This window comes from Ooceraea biroi, chromosome 4 (assembly GCF_003672135.1).
Source record: "Ooceraea biroi isolate clonal line C1 chromosome 4, Obir_v5.4, whole genome shotgun sequence".
In the NCBI taxonomy this organism is placed as follows: Eukaryota; Metazoa; Arthropoda; class Insecta; order Hymenoptera; family Formicidae; genus Ooceraea; species Ooceraea biroi.
Window position 1 is genome coordinate 13,571,221 of NC_039509.1, and position 19,091 is coordinate 13,590,311.

General features: G+C 38.1%; 1 protein-coding gene across 2 annotated transcripts in view; it reads right to left on the reverse strand.

The window, feature by feature from the left end:
* The window catches only part of LOC105278340 (lachesin), a 67,068-nt gene extending 49,621 nt beyond the window's left edge, over nucleotides 1-17,447 (reverse strand). For both annotated transcript variants that reach the window (XR_893772.3, XM_011337369.3), the window contains exon 1: nucleotides 17,249-17,447. The gene's annotated coding sequence lies outside the window, so the exon portion shown is untranslated. The remainder of the gene's footprint in view (nucleotides 1-17,248) is intronic.
* Nucleotides 17,448-19,091: the final 1,644 nt, after the last annotated feature.

Genomic DNA, 19,091 nt, shown 5'->3' on the forward strand with positions numbered 1-19,091 from the left:
GAAAGTCCGGAATATTATTATATTCCAGTATAATGATTGATTGATTAATGCGGCACAAAATTACAGAAACCGGTCGGGACTGCCGTTTAAACTCCCGCACCCGCGAAAAACTCGTAATGGGTTTCTCCGGCGAATTGTATGAAAGCCTAATCGTGTACGCGGGGCATACTGGGGTAGGGACGGGGGTGTGGGATACTACCTAAGAAACAGGGTACTGCACGCCTCGCGACTATCGAATTTCCCGACAAATTCGATGAGGATTTTTTTCACTGTGAAATTTCGAGGTCGAAAGCGCGAAAGGAGGGAGAACGGAACTAGCGAGACGAATATATCGCAAAAACAACCGGGAATGGAGGAGAGGTGAACGGGATCTCGCAGCCCCATAATGGAGCAGGGCTTCGCTTCTCGAAGAAGTCGTGTTCGATCCCGGAAAGTTTTCAGGACTTCCCGCCTTCCTCTTTCACACACGCATCGTCTGTGTACTCGTAGTGGACCCGATGCCTCTTCCACCCTTTCGCCATGGCGTTCTTATAATTCAAGAAATATATACTCGCCAGGTAGGTGCTTGCATCCTATTGCATTCTTGTCTTCCTTCGCTATCTCTTTTCTCTTCCTGTCTCTTTCTCTCTCTCTCTCTCTTTCTTTCCTTTTTCCTTTTCACGTTTCTTACACAATGGAACGAAATCGAACGGTTGTTTAAATTTTCAGGTGAATTGCGAGGCATGAAAGGGAATTGTTGAGAAAATAATAAACTGTTTGCTCGGTCAGTACTATTTCGGACAAAGTTAAACGTTATGTCGAAAAGTTACACGGAACTTATGTCAGCCACATGGCGAGTATTGGCAGACGGAGTATAAAATTACTAAAAATTCGAGCTTTACTGTCGGACGACGTCGTTGAAATATTTTCAACCGGCCAGAAAATTAGCACGAATTAAGCTTCTCAGTTTAAACACAGACCGTGTTCAACCCCGAGGATCATTGATCCTTGTTGAGGTACGAGCGACAGGAGCCGCTCTTGACAAGCCGTAAGTCGTTACGCCGATTGGCCGCCTTCAAATCGTCGTATTTCTAAATTTAAGCCCGCGCTGTATTTCAACGGTCGACATCCTGATACAACCTTATGCTCTCTTTTTCTTTTTCTCTTCCTTTCTCGTAATACTCATGTGTCATGGAAGCTCGTAAGAAATTAACATTTTTTCGCGATGCGCACGAATGTCCGGACGGTAACTTCTTTTCATTTCTCGGTGCGGCTATGTTGGATGTTGAATCCTAATTAAATCTCGATGTTGTTTAACGAAGGCCATACGTCGCGTATTAAAACTCATGTGTGACGGCAGGCAATAAAAAATTCACTCGCTAACTGGACCGCAATTACAGATGGGACAATCGCAAGCTTTTCATTAAAGCTCGTGTTATTAAATTTCAGTTTTCCTGTTGTGAAATTTGCACAAATTTACACTGTGTTCCATAGTTGCCAGGATCTAGACAGATCTAGTTCCATTACTTTAAACAAAAAGTATTTGTTAGAACTTTTGCGTGGAGAGTAGATTAAAAATTAAATTTCTATGTTGTAAATTACCTTTGTGGTATAAAACATATATTTTTTCACATATTTAGAGATTAGAGAGTAACAGGGATTTTTCCATTTCAACATGCTTGTTTTTTTCCAATAAAAATGATGCATGAAACGTAAGCAGCAAAATCTTTAACCAAATAATTAAACTCGCTTTATAAAAACTTAACAGATATTATTTAAGAAACTTTGTTTGAAACGCGATGAATGTATATTCCTACACAAGTAGAAGTTTTATTCGAATTTTGTCTGAGTTGTTTAATGTAATTTTATTTTACATTATTTTATATTATTACAGTCCTGAATTTTGTATATGTTTTATATGCAGCATGTCTTTTAAATATTCTTTTAATAAGATTTTAAGCAAGTATTCAAATAACCACATTTATTATATTAACAGTGCAAAAAGTGAAAATTAGAAACGTGACATCTCAAGAATTCTTTTAATGGACATTCTCGTGACGTCAAAGGTCGATCGAGGGATAACTTTATACGGTTATTTCTGAAAGGGATCACATTCGTTTGTAGAACGATGATCGGATGGCGGCCGAAGAATCGGGTCGAGCGGACGAGTCTGAGAATTCTCTTAAATTTTCAAAATCCCGTACATGCGGTGTACACGCGACACGCGGTAGTCTGCTGACTTTTCGAAATTGTAGGCGGGCGCTGCCGCTCTTGCCGGCGTAAAATAAATCAGAGTACAGGGTGAGAGATCTAGCCGACGATATATTCCGGCACGTCGGGTATATTCCCTTCCTTAAGTTCTCGTTGCCCCCGTACCACCGCTGATGCCGACGCGCTTCTATAGATTTGGCTCATGTCGAAGTCAGAGCGCAGCGAGAGAGAGAAAGAGAGAGAGAGAGAGAAGCCTTCGCGTCTTTCTCCATAAATCTCTGAAGAATTCCTTACCTACGGCAACGATACGCACGACTCGACATTTCCGTTTCGCCTTCCTCAAGCAAACGCAAAAGTTAAGCGTCTTCCAATTATATCGATATCATCATGAGGTCGATATAATTGAAGGATAGTCTGAAAAATCATTTCCAGAAGAGATTTTGATGGCATAAGTATTGTTCTACTTTAATAGAAAAAGATTTTATGCTTCGCAGATAATAGTGGTGTGAAACGTTGCGCGGGAGATAGTTACATAAATCGATATAAATTACATGTTAACATATGCCTCATATTTATTTCGGTATCATTCTTTAATACATTATTATTTTGATCTGTCTATCTAATACATTATATTAATTCTAGAAAGAGAAAAGTTTTTATTATCGGAGTAAATTTATTTATTGCAAGTCGCCTGTGTCATCATCCGTATTTAAAATGAACTGGTTTTATATTTCTTATATAAACGAGGGCTGAAATTGTATAGCGGACGTTTAAATATGAATGAAAGATTAATATTAATATCGAAATTTTTCTGATATACACGATTGAACCGATTAATTCCACTTATCATTTTTGAGCGACAGGTAGAAAATTCGCACTTTCTGAAACTTGTAAAAACAGGTCCTATCGAAACTGCAACCGTGTCTGCCGTCTTTCTTCCCTTCTCTTTCTTTCTCTATCCCTGGAGAAAAATATATTACGATCATTTCTCATCATAAAACGGCGTGAATTGTGGCCCCAACAATCGTTTTGCGGTTATAGAGATTATGCAAATACAGTCTCGCCGACTATAAACTACTTGGAATTTAACAATTTTTCATCACGCGACGCACTCGATCTTGCCTGCGCCTTTGCGGTCATGCATTGTACAATAATGACGATATACTATAAAAGGATAACAAGAGTCTTTCTGTAGTTTTAATATATATGGTAATCGATAGTAAATTTTATATCTTTTTAAATAATCAAATGTGGAAAAGTTTGAATGTACAAAAAAAGGAATTAATTATCTTCCGATTAGCTCCTCAGACTAATAGAATTTCGATATTTCTTTTCGCTTTCGTTATAAATTAATATCTGTTACAAAATTTATTTGATTTAATTTGATTTGATGAATGCTATATTGAAATAGAATTTTATGATTCTTAATATTTAATTGTCTTACGGAGAAAAAGGGAACATTTTCCGAATATTTAGTATGTCTTTAAAAAAATATCGCAAATGTAAAGTTGAATTTGTTTTAAATCATCGTTACAATAAATATTGCTTTGCTTTAGATAACATGAAAATGTTATTCGAGTATTTTTTCCATCCATTCTACGAATATATTCTCCTAGCATCCCCCGTCACGTGGGCTTCGCCCGCGATATTATGTGTAGAATTAAATAAAAACACATTTTACCCCTTCTCATCCGTTAGGGGTGGAATTTCGGAAAACCCATCCTTAGTGAGCACCTACGTGATAGTAGGAATATACCCTTAAAATTTCAAGTCGATAGGTGCAGTGGTTCGGGCTGCACGTTGATGAGTGAGTGAGTGAGTGAGTGAGTGGTATTTGGCTTATATATATATAGATTTATTCTATTTTTTCATATTTTTGTAAAACTATCAGCCAGATTAATACTGTTGCATGATCTAATATGTTTGTGTTTGAGAAAACTATTTCTTCGTCTTTGATATTACTGACTTTGTCTTGCCCCTAATTTGTACGTCCGCAGATTATACAAGCGTATTATTATTAATTCATATACAAGTGCACGTAATGCACTTGTAGTATTGCAGTATTGCAGGTGGTGAAAAATTTCCCAAAGATTTATGACGGCCGCTTTATAGAGGTTGGAAGTTATATTTTACCGAGTTCGACGTAAACTGAAAATGCACGCCTTGTGCTACGTGGAGAATCTCTGAAATTACTTGCAGAGATAAATAGGGATCGTAACACGCATCCGACGGTAATATCTCCCACCAGCACTTTTATAATACTCATCATCGTTCATCATTACGTTACACGAAGATGAGATGAGAATCGAAAGGTTCGCGCACGCGAAATTCGATTATCAACTATAAACTTTGTGATCGGGTTTTATTCAGATTCGCAACATCTTATGGGATGGCAGGCACAGTGTTTTTCATAGCGCAAAAATGTATTCTCAACATTAAACACTGCACTAATTAATAAATAACGTATTATACATTTACAGGTTCTCCTGTGAGAACTTTCTGAATGAGAATATAATGAGATTCTTACCAGGAGCTTTTCTATTTGCTTATTTTTCATGCATGTTGGCAAACAAATTCCCTTTCCCGAAGATCGTAATAGATTAAAATTCTATCTTTGCTAGTGGCTACCACGTTAGTGAAGGCAGTACTTTTCTCTCAGTACGCAAGATTTCCTCAAGACATTTATAGCGATCTATTACACAGAAAAGCGAAATGATTCCGCTACAGCGTCGCCTTCTCTGGCGAAAGTTTATAACTCGCGATAAAAGTGGGAGGAAAGCTTAGCAAAAAGCTTGATATTCCTTAGCGCCCGATAAGAGCTTTAAGGTCTCGGAACTTTTTCTCGCAGACTTCACGAGCAGTCTTTATACGCGCGCGCGTGCGCGCTGCTGTTTATTATATTATTACATTTTGCATTTCGTTTTCCGAAGGTTGATTGTTAAGCTGATAACCGTCGTTTTAACTACACGTTCTAACGCACAATATTTCTTGGAAAACTATAAAATAATGATCATAAATATTTTCATTCGTTTTATTATATATTAATAAATGCAAAGCATCCTTTCAAACAAGAACTTTTAAAAGTATTTCTGACATACCAGAGACTTGCTCACACAGTTCTCTCTGACATAGAGGACATAACTGAGAAATTAAAGCATTGCATAGACAAAATTGATTTTTAAGTCTAGATTTCAATTTTTTAATCATGATCGACCGCGTAAAATCATGGCCATCTTCGTATTCCAAGAGTTATAGCGGCTGGACATCCCTCGGTGTTACGACATCCGACTGAGATCTTCGGTCGAGTGGAGTTTCGTGTTTATGGCGCCATCATTTTTATCATTTATCCTGTCTATTTGTTTAGTTGCGAGAAAAAGCTGCCTTTGGCCAACTGATATGTAAGAATTGACCGTAATTTTTATCTCGTATAATTATATTCAATCCGTAAGACATAATAAGCCATCGAGCAAAAAACAAAAAAAATAAAAGAAATATATAATTAAGTGAATCGATATTATTTATTGATGTAATTATATAGAATGTCTCGTTATATATAGCTCTTCATTTAATAACGAAAGTACACGAACGGTATTTTTAAAGACAAATGTTGGAACGTTGAAACTAATAAGTTAAAGATGCAAAGGCATTAATATAATGACGTTCGTAATTAATTATTCAATTTTCATTTAGTAGTAGTAAAGAATATAAAAAATACTTTCAATCACTGAAAGATAAACGTTGCATTTTTTATTAAACAAGATGTTTTAAGAACATCGTCAAAAGAGATATGTCTATCACTGTCGTGACCTTGTCGAATCGTTAAATGTAAGCGCATCTCCGAATTAAGCGAATTAAAAACCGAACGAGGTAGAGAACATTGAACATTCAATTCGCGAGTCCGCGGTATTTTATTCCCGCCATATGTTTCAGGAGCATCTGAGCGAGAGGGGCTGTTTAATTCTGCTCGTGTCTTTCATCAATCTGACTTTAAAAGGATCAGGCTAATTCAACGCTCCGTTATTTAATTCCGGATTAGGTAGAAAATCGCTCGAATAACCAACCCTTGAGTTAGTTCTATTGTTTCGTCAGTAGCAGAATTCTCAGATAACTAACAATTCCCGATATCATAAAAATAAAATTGAAATTGAAATGACACATTAATGATAAGTGATTTAATTGTGTCATTTGGAAATTTTAGACCAAAATCACGAAATTAATTGGAATAATTCTATTGTAATGATTATTTGAACAATGATTTCAATAATTGTGTAGGTGATAAAATAAAACTAATAAACCGGTTATAACGTTCAAAACGTTTTTACCCACGTCAATGTTCGATATTCAATGATAATGCTAGAACGAGATTATTCGATTATAATACCATTGAGCATAAATATTATTTATTTTTGAGCAATAAAGATTTTCTCACACAATTTCAGCGATATACGAGTGATATATTATAAAATTTCACGGTATGAATATAATTCTATAATGATACGTGACATATTGTCACATCTGTGATAAGAGAGAGCGTTGACATAATTAAATTTTCGTATTAATTAAGATAATTAAGATTCAATAAATGTTGTTATCTCCACAAAATTGCTATATTGGGAAATTATATTGAAAGATTTGTAAATTGGACGATTACATAATGATTGAATCGTACTGTAAAATACAATGATCTGCTTTGATGCTTGCAGATTATAAATTATTTATTGTAGTTGTCATGGACGTTTTCTGGAAAAATGCATATCTGCAAATGATAAAATATGGATAAAGCTAATCTATTTCCGCTGGGTTATTGTAAAACAGTTTATAAAACTTTTATATAGTTTATTATTAATACTTTATCGATCAACTGTAATTCTCGACTAATCAGGAACAAATTATATTTAATGTATTCTTCAATATACGTGATTATACTGAATCCAAAATATATACACATATATTATAAATATATAATATTCCTGGTTGTAATTATATTCCATAATTGTGCATCTTTTCACAAGAGTATTAACATTAGATTTGAATGTAACGATAAAATAAGTTTTCAACAAAAGTTTCTATTCTACAGTTTATAATGACAAATATATTTTTACCTAAGTTTGTCCAAATTTGATAAAATACAATTGCAAGCTTCTCAGTGAAATTGCACTGCCTGTTTTTCCATTTTACAATATTTCATCGTCGCTTTGACCATTTCAGGTTACTAAAGTTACTAAATAATTGAGGATTACAGAATTATTACAATCAAACATTGACAGTCAATTATCTAATCTAAAGATATCGCATTATTCTCCGTGATTTGGAACACCGTTCGGTGGAATTACCTGCAACGGCGGATTAAAATCTCGAAGATCGGGCTTTGGAAAACGCGCATGAATCATCTCGCGGGACGACGGTCGGAGTCTGAGATAAGAATGGAAATGATGATCTTGCCTAGCCGTGCTGTAATTTACGTTTTTACGGAAGTCGCCCGGGGAGGAGGAGAAGCGGGGGTGACGACGCGAGGGAGCGGAGGCGTGAGCGAGGGTGAGTTAGCACGCAAGACAGCCTAAGCGCGGCGGGTGCAAGAAAATTAGCAACGTTTGCTCCGCGTAAGAGTTATGAGGGCTTTGTAGCCAAACTACTCACGCGCATTAAGGGTCATTACAATGCCCATAAATTGCGGCCACTGTCCGCCACGATATTTATGTTATCAATTCCCCCGAAACGCCAGAGACGACGATAGCGACGAGGCTCTTAGGCGCAGCGGCGCCTGCTGGTGCTCGTCGTGCCTGCACGCGCGTGTTGCTTTTTTTAATTTTCCTCTCACTTGATACAAATCCGCGATTTTTCTGAATTATTGCCATTCCTGTTGTTATTGAGCATGCATCACCGGCAAGATTCCATCATCCGACATGACAAACGTGTTTGTGTCCTGTACGATACTTCCATTTGGTACATTAATTAATTACTAGCAACGATTGCAATTTGTGATTTTTGTGATTGCACGTGTTACGTGTCTAGACATACAGTTTTGGCTGAAATAATTATTTTTATGTCAATAATAACTGTTAATCTTGATTTAAAGCAAGACACACATGTTTTGCACGTTTTGCACATTGAAATCTTCAGCTTACGCGAGATGAAATGCGATGATAATTTTGGAAGAGATTTGCTAGAACGATAATCTCTATTAAATTCGGCTTTCAAGTACAACGAACACAGAAATTTACATATTTCGAGATCTTACAGATCTTTTTAGACTACGTTACGCGGTCTGGAAATCTGATACTCGCATTTCGCGCATTTGCATTTCCGATATATATATCTTACCAGAGGGTTACGGGTTGCAGCGCACCAAGAAGCAAACATCTATATTATAAAAGCGACTGCGGAAAACCTCTCTTCTGTTCTGAGATATGCGTTTCATTTGCAACTTGCTGCAGTTGAAGCTGCGAATATCTATCCGCGCTGTCTCAAAGAAATATTTGACATATTCGACGACGAACGAGAATATTTCGCCCTTTGAAGCGGTTCCTATGCTATATCTTATATTATGATGCAGCACGCGAGATTTCTACGGAAAAATTTTCCGATTCGTTGTTTCCATCTGACATTCTGACGGAAACGTGTGTATGCAATTAAATTTCATTGCGATAAATCATGGGGGACTCACGCTTCTCATTATTTTATAACGCAAACACTGTAGACAAAGTCTTCATTCAAGCTTACGTGTTTAATCACTTCGCTTTCATTATAAATAAAAATGCATTTTCGTGCTGAATTTTCATGCTCGCGCGATAAAAAGGAACAGGCTTCCCATGTTGTTTATTCCATCCAATATATGAGATTGGAGATTATTATCGATTGTTGGGAAATGTAAATTAAAAGATTTCCTTGCACAACGTTCAAGGGAGATTAAAAGGTTTACGCTATTTTTTTACGGGCAAAAAAAACGGGGCGACAAGCGTCGGTGCGCCTTCATGCACGATGCATTCCTACCCTTTAATGTAGTAGAAAAATGTTTTCATGGTCGCGGAAATGCCTGAACGAGGCAAGGCGCGCGTTCGTATCTCACGAAAACGTATGTGACGCGAGTATGATGGTAACAACGCAGGTGTAATGAATAAATCGCGAAGTTTTTCGGAGCTGCGGAAGTTGCCGCGCACTCTCTATATATCCGCCACCCTGGCGTTGAAAAACAGAATAACGTCCTTCGGCACGTTCGCAGCGGCGGTGAAAACTCACTGCTGACTGACATTGTTACGAATTTATAGAATATCATCGATGCGTCGGATTTGTTTGCATCGTTATTCTCGAAATGCATATTTTTCCGGTATATTTATTCATCAAAACAGAAATAAGTTCCTACCTGTTTATTTGTTCGCTTGTTACCGTATCACGTCCAAATGTTCGGGATTTTCGAAAAAATTTGAAGAGCGAATGCAAGCGATTGTTTGACATAAAATGCAAGTTACATGACGTACATTTTAGTTGAATGATTTTTTTCTACTCTCGAGCCTTCTTCTCTTTTTTTTTGTTAAGCCGGCAGAGCCATGCGTCATTCAAAATATGATTTCAAACGTATACTAAATAGTTCAGATTGTAAAAACAGATATATAATTATTGCGTTTGTAATTAACTTCTTTACTTCCACAGACATCAGAATTAAATATCGTCCTGCTATTGAATGCTATTGCTAATTTAATGATATTGTGACGTCACATGAATAGCGTTTCTAATTTAGAATCAGAATTCCCGTAATACTCGTAAAGAGCAGATTCTAAATTTCTCCTTTTTGCTAACGTAATTCGCAATTTTCGCAACTGAGCGCTCCGCAAATCGCATCGCCGCATTTGGACTGACTATTAATCGCTCAACTGCTTCCAAATCAAAGTTTTAACAAATAGTACGTCGGTGACGTGTAATCAACTTTACTTATTATGCGGATATTAAGGGAAGATTCTGCGAGCTGTGCTACGTAACGCCTGCTAAGAAACATCGTAATCTGAGCGAAATGAGTACACTGTCGAACGCGCGTTATTACCCAAGAAGATGCATCTGCGTGCCACATAGAGACGATCTGTTCCGGCACTATCGACGTATCGGTAACGAGATACATTATTCAGCGGGCGAAGGCCCGATTCTGATACCTTCGGTCATTCCTCGAGTCCGTCACGTATTACCCAAAAAGAACCCGACATATTTGATTCTTTCCTAGAAGCAATGCGATTCATTTTTAACAGCATAAGTAATCTTGATAATTAAATGCTTCACAATGGACACATTTACATCGATATTACATCCATATGTATTTTTATCGATTTCTTTCTCATAGATAGTAATTTAATTTTTTTCTCTTATAAATCATGCAAATGTTTGTAAAGGGATTAAAGAAAGTAAATATTAAAATAATTAATTCTTATGAAATAATTAATTTAATCAAAATTAAAATTTTTTTATTCGAATTGATTATGATCTATGATCAATTCAAAATAATATTTCGAGAATGAAGTGAATGTATTAACCGATTAACGAATAATAACATAATGATATAAAATATATGTTCTGGGATAGTTTATTAATTTAAAAATTATGAAGGGAAATTTGTGTATAACCGATATTTGACGACTGGAGGATGTTGGATTATTAGCACGTTAACGATATCTCGCAATTTGCGATCAGAAAGACTTTCTTTATTATGTGCTTCTTATTCGATTGCGTTCCACTGTTACCTATGTATTACCAATGCTAGCTCGCGCGTGGAAAAACCGCAATGCAATCTAACTTCGTCGGACGCGACGTTGAATTGCGCAGGCAAAAACGAAGAAATTAACTATTTATTTGCCGGATCAAAAACAAACGCCAGAAAAACCACGAACACGTGTGCACGTAATATTCAGAACACGCAACATTCCAATACGGTAATTTCGCGAGTCGTCGTATCGATATCTGTTTTCGTTGGTTCTCTGTGAATGCTTTAACCCAAGCTTTAACCATTTTATGGCTCAATGTTTTAATCTAATCGTTTCGATAGAATAACGGATTGAAGATGGATCAATTTTATTAATTCGATTACATCTATCGATTACAACTCTATGTTTTTTAATTTAATATTTCATGTCACTAATGGATAAGATATTATTCATGGTCTTCATAAATCATTAATTCCTTTATACTAGGTGCCATTTATAATTGGAAACATAGAACTTTAACTGCTTTCTTCCTCCCTCTCTCTTTTTTTCTTTCTTTTTCTCTAGAAAAGACACGGTAAATTGCATAACATATTCGCCGATAATAAATTATATTTAGCTCGCAAATTATTATGAAGGCAATTAAACGCTCAATGTAACAAGGAAAGTTCGGTCATTTAAAAGTGTTAACAGGTAAACATCTTAATAATTACGTCGTACCGCCCGCTTATTAAGTATTATTAATTAGCCTCTACCATCTCTAAACAAAACATTGTCGACAAGAACGAAGGGCGTGATTTTAAATTACAGCGCCCCCGACGAACTAACATCCGGGTCGACTGAGTGGACCAATTAGTCGGCTACGCGAGCTCTTAATTACGCGATTCCATGTTTTACGATAAGTACGAACACGTCGCACGTTAACATTGCAGGACGGAAACGCGCTCGATGAGCTTTGCTCGCGACGTGAATGTAAAAATTTATCGTTGCGTTGTCATTATGCGTACCTCGCGTAACGGGAACCGATACAAGAGAGCCGCGCGAGCAGGTATATAATTCGCGATTATTAATTTCTCGTAAATTACGTGAAATTTTGCGATGCAGTAAATTACGCGTATCCTGACTCTGACTGCGCTCTCGACTCCTCGCTTCGAATTATAAACGATACGGCTGGTATAGAAATGAAATTCAACGTACAATTTTCATGTACCATTATGTAAAAAAGTTTAATATCGCGAGTACAGATTTGATAAAGCTCGAAGTATTATATTTATATTTCTAAACATATCTTTCTTTTTCGACGAGATATATTTGAGGGGATACATATATCTCTCTCGCGCAGTTTGCGTGATGGAGATCAAACGTGAAATTCGCCGTTTTAACGCGATTTTTCTTCGCGTATAATCAGATCTTCCGTTCCGCGCCGGAAAAGTCAGCGATCCGCGAAACCGTTGGATTTGATTACTGACCCAGTGGCACCATTAGCGGCTTAATGTGCATCCTCAGCGCTCTTCGGCGTCTCAAAAACTCGGGTCGCACCTCGAAGAAGCTTGATATATCTCCGGGTGTCCGCTGTAAAAAAAAAGCAGAAAGGAGAAAAGGACGGGAACGGAGGATCGCGTCTTGAATCCCTGAAAACGAGCGCTGAACGGGAAGAAACGCGATCCGTTGTCCGGGGAAACAATTTCCGCGATGAGTGACGGCGCGAGAAAGAATTCCCAAATGAAACGTATCTGCTTCGCGAGACGATGTCCACAACGGCTCTCGTGCACGACTCTCGTCAAAGCTTTCGCGGAAGGAAAGAAGTAGAAGTACTAATTTCGACGATACGCATGGAAACGCAGCGACCTGAACGATGAACCGACTAAAGCTCCAAAAGGGGTAATCAATTTTTGTCCTGCGAGAGTGCGAGGCTCCTCTCGCTTTTTTATGCGTGGCGGATTATTAAAAACTCCGTAATGCAGCATGAGTAGACGCGCGCGCTAATGAGCGCTTTGAGCGATCCTTTCGACGTTTGCATCATTGAAATGCGTGCACCTTTTTACAGTAGATCGCACGTTGCTCGACAAGGACCACGACGACGACGACGATGCTGCTGCAGCGATCCGCAACGAGAAGAATTGCAGCGTCGCCGGTAGTGTGTCGGTCTCGGAAGGTTTCTCGCGAAAGAAACCGGCTCTTTCCAAGAAACAATTTCTTGCGGCTCCGCGCGTGGTTGCTCGTGAAAAGCACCGGGAAAACGACCGCATGGGAGCATTTTCGCCGTCCGGCAGTTTCAGATATGATTAAAAATGAAGTTGCGCGGTACAAGAAAATAAATACGTTCCATTACCGTAATCCCGGAAATGGCACGGAACATTTATCTCGGAGATTACATTACATTACATTACGAGGAGGTAGAAACCTCCTCAACGTCTTGCCGAACGTCGCAGCTATTTGGCTGACCGAAAAGTCCGTGGCGATTATTAAGAATTAATACAATTGTAATACAAGTTTATTAAGAATTAATAAAATTTTGCATTTGAATTGTGCTAAAAAAAAATCGGCACGGAATTTCTGGTCAACCCAATATTTTCATCAACGTAGCTCAGGGTTAATTAAACGGCAACGAACACAAACGGAAATATATCGCATCTCCGCGCGATTTCGAGGAACTGAAAACAGTTCGCGCAAATACTCGGAGCCACTCAGAATTACTCATTTACTCAAATCTGAGCGCAGCAGTTGAGAGGCTTGATCGAACTCGCGGTTAACTTGACCGTAGATTTTTCCAACGAAGTTTGTAGTCAGCTGATAACAATGTATACTGAAGAAACACTATTATGCGCGTTACATGAAGTACTCAGCTGGAATAGATGTAGAAGAACTTAGTTTCTGCCTATCCAAATATTTGCACATTTCAGTTCCGACGATCATCCTGACGTGATAAAGAATATCTATTAAAACTTATCGCGCCATTGCGTGCCCATTTGAGCAATTATGTTAATAACGATCTCGCACGCGCCTGTGCGTGCACGCTGAAAAACGCATTGAAAAATTGTGTCTGAAAACCGTAATTTTCACATCGCATTTCCGCGATTCCGATTTCTCGCAAATGAACTGCATAATTGATAAATTGTTCCGTTAAACGATAACACCGGGCGGGAAATGTAGCCGAAATTGACCGTAAATCGTGACGTTTCCACGCGCGGCCGATAATTTGCAGTTGATAAAATCGCGCGCTCCAAATGCGCTCACCAATAATCCGTACCTATTAAACACGTGATAAAATATTAAGCAGGCGTGTCGTAAGCTGTAAGAAAAAAGGGCGGAATTATGGTAGAATAAATTGCAGATCATTCGTACGGCTCGTAAATCGGTCGGCTCCATCTCTGGCGCGAATCGCGCACCCTCGAGTGCGCGCGTGTGGAGTGCCGTCGCCGCGATCGACTCGTCATTTAATGTATGCACTTCTGGAGACGACGAATTAATTCTCCTCCGTGGATCGGTTTACGAATACGTGGCCCATTAAACGTCAAGCGATTCGCAAACGCGATCGATCGGAGATTGATTTCCGAAGAGAGTGATCGAATGCGCGCGAGAACGCGCGGCTGCTTCGAAAAAAGACTCATTCAGAGAGAATCATTCAGAAAACACATCATTGGTGAATGAAGCAGTGGATGAAGATTATTACAATAAATTGTTCTCTAGAAGCGGACGAACGCGATTTAACGAGGCACCGATATTCAGATTTCGTCCGCCGCTTGTTCTTTCTTTTTTCGCAATAAATATATTATAATCTCGCTTTTCTTTTCTTCTTGTACATTCGTCGTTCCTTTCAGCGGTAGCTTCCGCGACTTATCGATCCCGCGAGCTCTCAATAGCCGGAACGGATTCGAAATCGATTGTGGTATACTCGGAACACTTGTGGAATATTCATTCGAGAATACCTGAGCGTCGTTGCTCGTACGCTCGCTACAAAGATCGCCGGTAATTGTTCTGGTTTGCTTTTCCGGGTGACGGCGGCGATTAAATGTCGCTAATACGGGAAACCCATTGCGACGAACTTACCTTCCCTCCGCGACACGCGCGCAACCCTTTGTGGCGACGGCAATTCATGCAAATCGGATACGATTGCCAGTTCGACAACACAGGAGAGAGCGACAGATCAACCGCAATTTGTTGTTAACTAAACCCACGATGCACTCAATAAACTTGCGGAATAAATTTTTTCTCCTCTTTCGTCCCTTCCACTTCCCTTTTTTTTCTACCGCGGGCGCACATGGTCGAGTGCGCTGTCGAAATGTGTTTTGCATAAAAAAACGTCGAGCGAGACCACACACCGTGTTGCATGTGTTACAGTCAATGTCTCCATTAAAAGAGATAACGACGAGCGCTCCCGCTCAAGTATCAATCCAATTATTCTCGCAGTACTTCATCGTCCATTTTGGCGACCGAGAAACCAACCACGTGGTTCTCTACTTGGCTCGATTTTTAAAGAATCGCTGCGCAACTCAGGCCTCGTGGTTTCGGATGACAGTAATCGTGGGAGCACAAGTCATTCGGTACATCTTACGACCAATCATGTTTTCGTAGTAGAGAATCGTGCAAAAATTTCTGGTTCAAGTTTGAAAACGGCTGCTCGAAGTGAAATGAATAAACAGGGAAAGCTAGGGTGTACGTAGAAAGTTGTCGCATTTCGACTACTGCGGAAAGTTTTCGATGATGCTCAGCGCCCGAAAATCGAAGCTTTCATTAAAAACTTACGGCGAACTGGCTGGGTTTTCCCCGCGCTCGCGCGGCCGAAATTAATTTGTTTCTTGCCGCAATGCGAGCGCGATATCACGAGAGCTGGCGGGAACCGAAGTCGTTTCGCATTTGCGAGACGCGGATTAATAAAAAGCGTTTGTGGATCTGCCTCTCTCATATCGACGAACCGATAGCCGCATTTGATTTGCATTAATCATTGCGAAGTAATATACGTTTCAGATCGTAAATTAAGTATATCGGATTATTGCAAACTGCAGCGCGGACGTCTTCTCGCCGGATATATCGACAGCAGCGCTTCCGACAAAAGTTTATTATAATTCTGAAATAATCCTTTCCTGCTTTTCTCGAAATGGAAACAGACGTCACTAGAGATCGATGTAATTTAAAATATGCAGAAACTTGTCATATCAATCTTCTAAGAAAGCTATGCGTCTCGATAACCGTTCGAAATGCAACATTTTTTGTTTGGATTACAGATTTCTTTTTATTAAAGGATAAATGTTATAAATGTTATTTGAACGTTATTATTCGATGGCTCTATTTTAATAAAGAATAATAATAAACCAGATACAAATAAATTAGTATAGATTAGTTTACTCTTGCAAATTTAGTGTATACACAAATCTGTAAAATCATGAATATTTAACGCAAACGTCAGTATCATGAATATTAAATACAGTTTTGGAAGATAATAAGATAAAGTTAAGACAATGATTCTGAAGAATTCTAGGAAGAATATGCAGATGTTATAACGCAGTGTTCACTTCAGAGATAATTTGTTCTCGTTGCAAGGACAAACCATAGTAACTGATCAGAATTAAAATTCGCTAATTCGCAACGTGCCAATCCCGAAGGACTGCTCGCGGAAGCGAAATTTTTGACGCTGCTCGCATGAGAAGTGCCTTTCTCCGAACCGAATGAGATCAAACATCGTCGTAGCTGATCTGAATAAAAATTCACGATCCAAACTTTAAGACATTTTACTAACTGTCCAAAATTGCAAAATTCTTCTTGACAGTTTGAATGAAACGACTTTTCTTGTAAAACATCTAAACATTATTACAACAATAATTAAGAATAAAGCTCACCAATTTGCAACATAATCATATAAACAAAAAGAAATTTTTAATTCTCAGATTTGCAGCACTCTGGAAATTAATTTAATATTCGAAGAAGAATTTCTTATTATTAAATCAATTATTAGTCATCTAATTATTAAAATCGTAAAAAAATTTTAGAAAAGGAACTGTGTTTATTTTATTTCACATTTTATATAATAATGAAGAAAATATTTATTCTAATAAAACATTTTAGATCAGAAAATAAAAGTGATTATGATTATTAAAAAATCTGTAGCTTACTGCAAAGAAATGTAACGGTGAACCACGAGATTTATGAAATCCTATCCAAAATCTCATAACAATCACCTTTAAAAATCATGCTAATCTTCTTACATTGTTTCACACCACAAAAATATGCAAGTCACGCTAGCTTCCGCGAATTTCGGGACTGTGGAACGTCGAAGTGCAAAGTCTCGCGCGCTCGCGCGAGAATTGACATTTTTCCCGCGCTTACGAGGAATCAGATTGCAAATCGCGGTCGGTCTGAGAATGGAAGGATTCGCAAACCTGCAGCGATAATCCTGGAGGACTTTCACACATTCCGAGGGCAACAATTCGATGTTGCCGCCGCAGTGACACGCTCGAGGAACGGTAATGTCGACATCGCTTGTCCCTTATTCCCTCTCGCCCCTTTGTTGAGGACGCACGTGATCTAGCGTACCGAACACGAGTATCAGACGCAACCGCACAGACTGAGGAACGCCGGTAAACTGATCGGGATCCTGATGGTCCTCCTCCGCGGAGGAGACCTCCGGGTGCAGGACGAGGCGCGCAAGCTCGCCGCGAGCGCGAGCGCGTGAACGGGAGGCCGCGGGAAAACGACTTTGGAGAAAGCGAGAGGGAAAAGCCGGAGGAGGCACGGACGAGCCTGATTTAATCGCAAAGACGACAAGACACCGCCGCGCGGGTGTGTGCCGCTTCAAAGGATAAAAAGCTCCGGTAATTTGCACCCCGAACCCCTGCAAGTTCCCCTCTCGTGAGAATGAACGAAGGGGACAATCCGCGAGACAGACAGCAGCCTGTGTTCAAGAGATGATTGCACGAGAGTTGATGTGCGACAGACAATCTCTATAGATAGGATTGTAATATATTAATATTAATAATAAATATCGAAAGTAATGTTTTTGGTTGTATGTTTGATATTAAAAATCGAAATTCTGAATTAGTTGACAGGGAATTAATTTCTAAAATAAATTTGTTAATTGAAATGTAAAGCTTTATTTCATGATTTATTGATTGATTTATTACTAAAGAAATTTTTAGAAACAGAAAATACTTATTTAATATCTTTAGCATTTCAAGCACGCTGGCTCATTTCAAATCAAAATGCATTATCGACTTCTGACATATTTCATACTTTTTTTGTCTTATATCGTTGTTATCGAGATGTTTCGACGTTCCGAAAAAGTTTATAGGTCGTTTTGTTGATCGATGAGTACAGCTTTTATATTCGGAGGCAAAAAGCGCGACGTTTAAATAAACTTTTTCAATTTTGTATTTGATTGATATCGCAATTTTATAGTTTAGGACTATTTAAATGAAGGATGAAATGAATAATTATGTTATAATAAACGTAATGAAAATATTCTGATAAGAGATCTTAAAATGAAATTTTTAATAAAAGGTCGGAAACAAAATTTAATCAATAAAATGAAATAATGATTTGACAAATTATAAATATTAATAAATAATATCCAAAAAATGAGAAAATCTTTCGTTTCTTTTAAATTACGTTACTTTACATTACTTCTAAGTGTTTTTATGTCGTTGGAACATATGTTCATTTATAAGATAATTTAAAATAAAAAATTCTTTGATTTAGGAATTTGCTGTTTAAAGATTAGGAGACAAGAGAAAAGTTTTCCAGTTAGTCAGCAACAGCGAAAAGCTCGGAAAGCTCTCCGGCCTGTGACAATTGAGGAATTACTTGAAGGAGCTGTTTGGCTTCCCGATGTCCTCGCGAAGAATGATTTAACTTTATCCCTTAGCAGGAGTTTGTCTACGAAGTAACTTATTTATAGCTTGCTCAGACTTATATTTATCGTATATAATACCTTCACGTTAAAGTTGCAAGGACATTTACTTTTAGAATATCGAACAATGTGTCACTACGATTCTATTAATCGGCCAATCTTTATAAATAATTAATGAATTTAAAATTATTAGATTTTTACAATCCGAATTCAATGTAAGATCATTACTCGTTACAACTGTAATTTTAGATATTAAATGTCGAAAGACATAAATCCGCGAATTTGCGCTTCCCTCGAGGTAATAAAGTTCACAATTGGATGAACGAAGTTTTATTATTCATGTGACGCTGAAGGTTGATTTGTCAAAATCGGTTTTT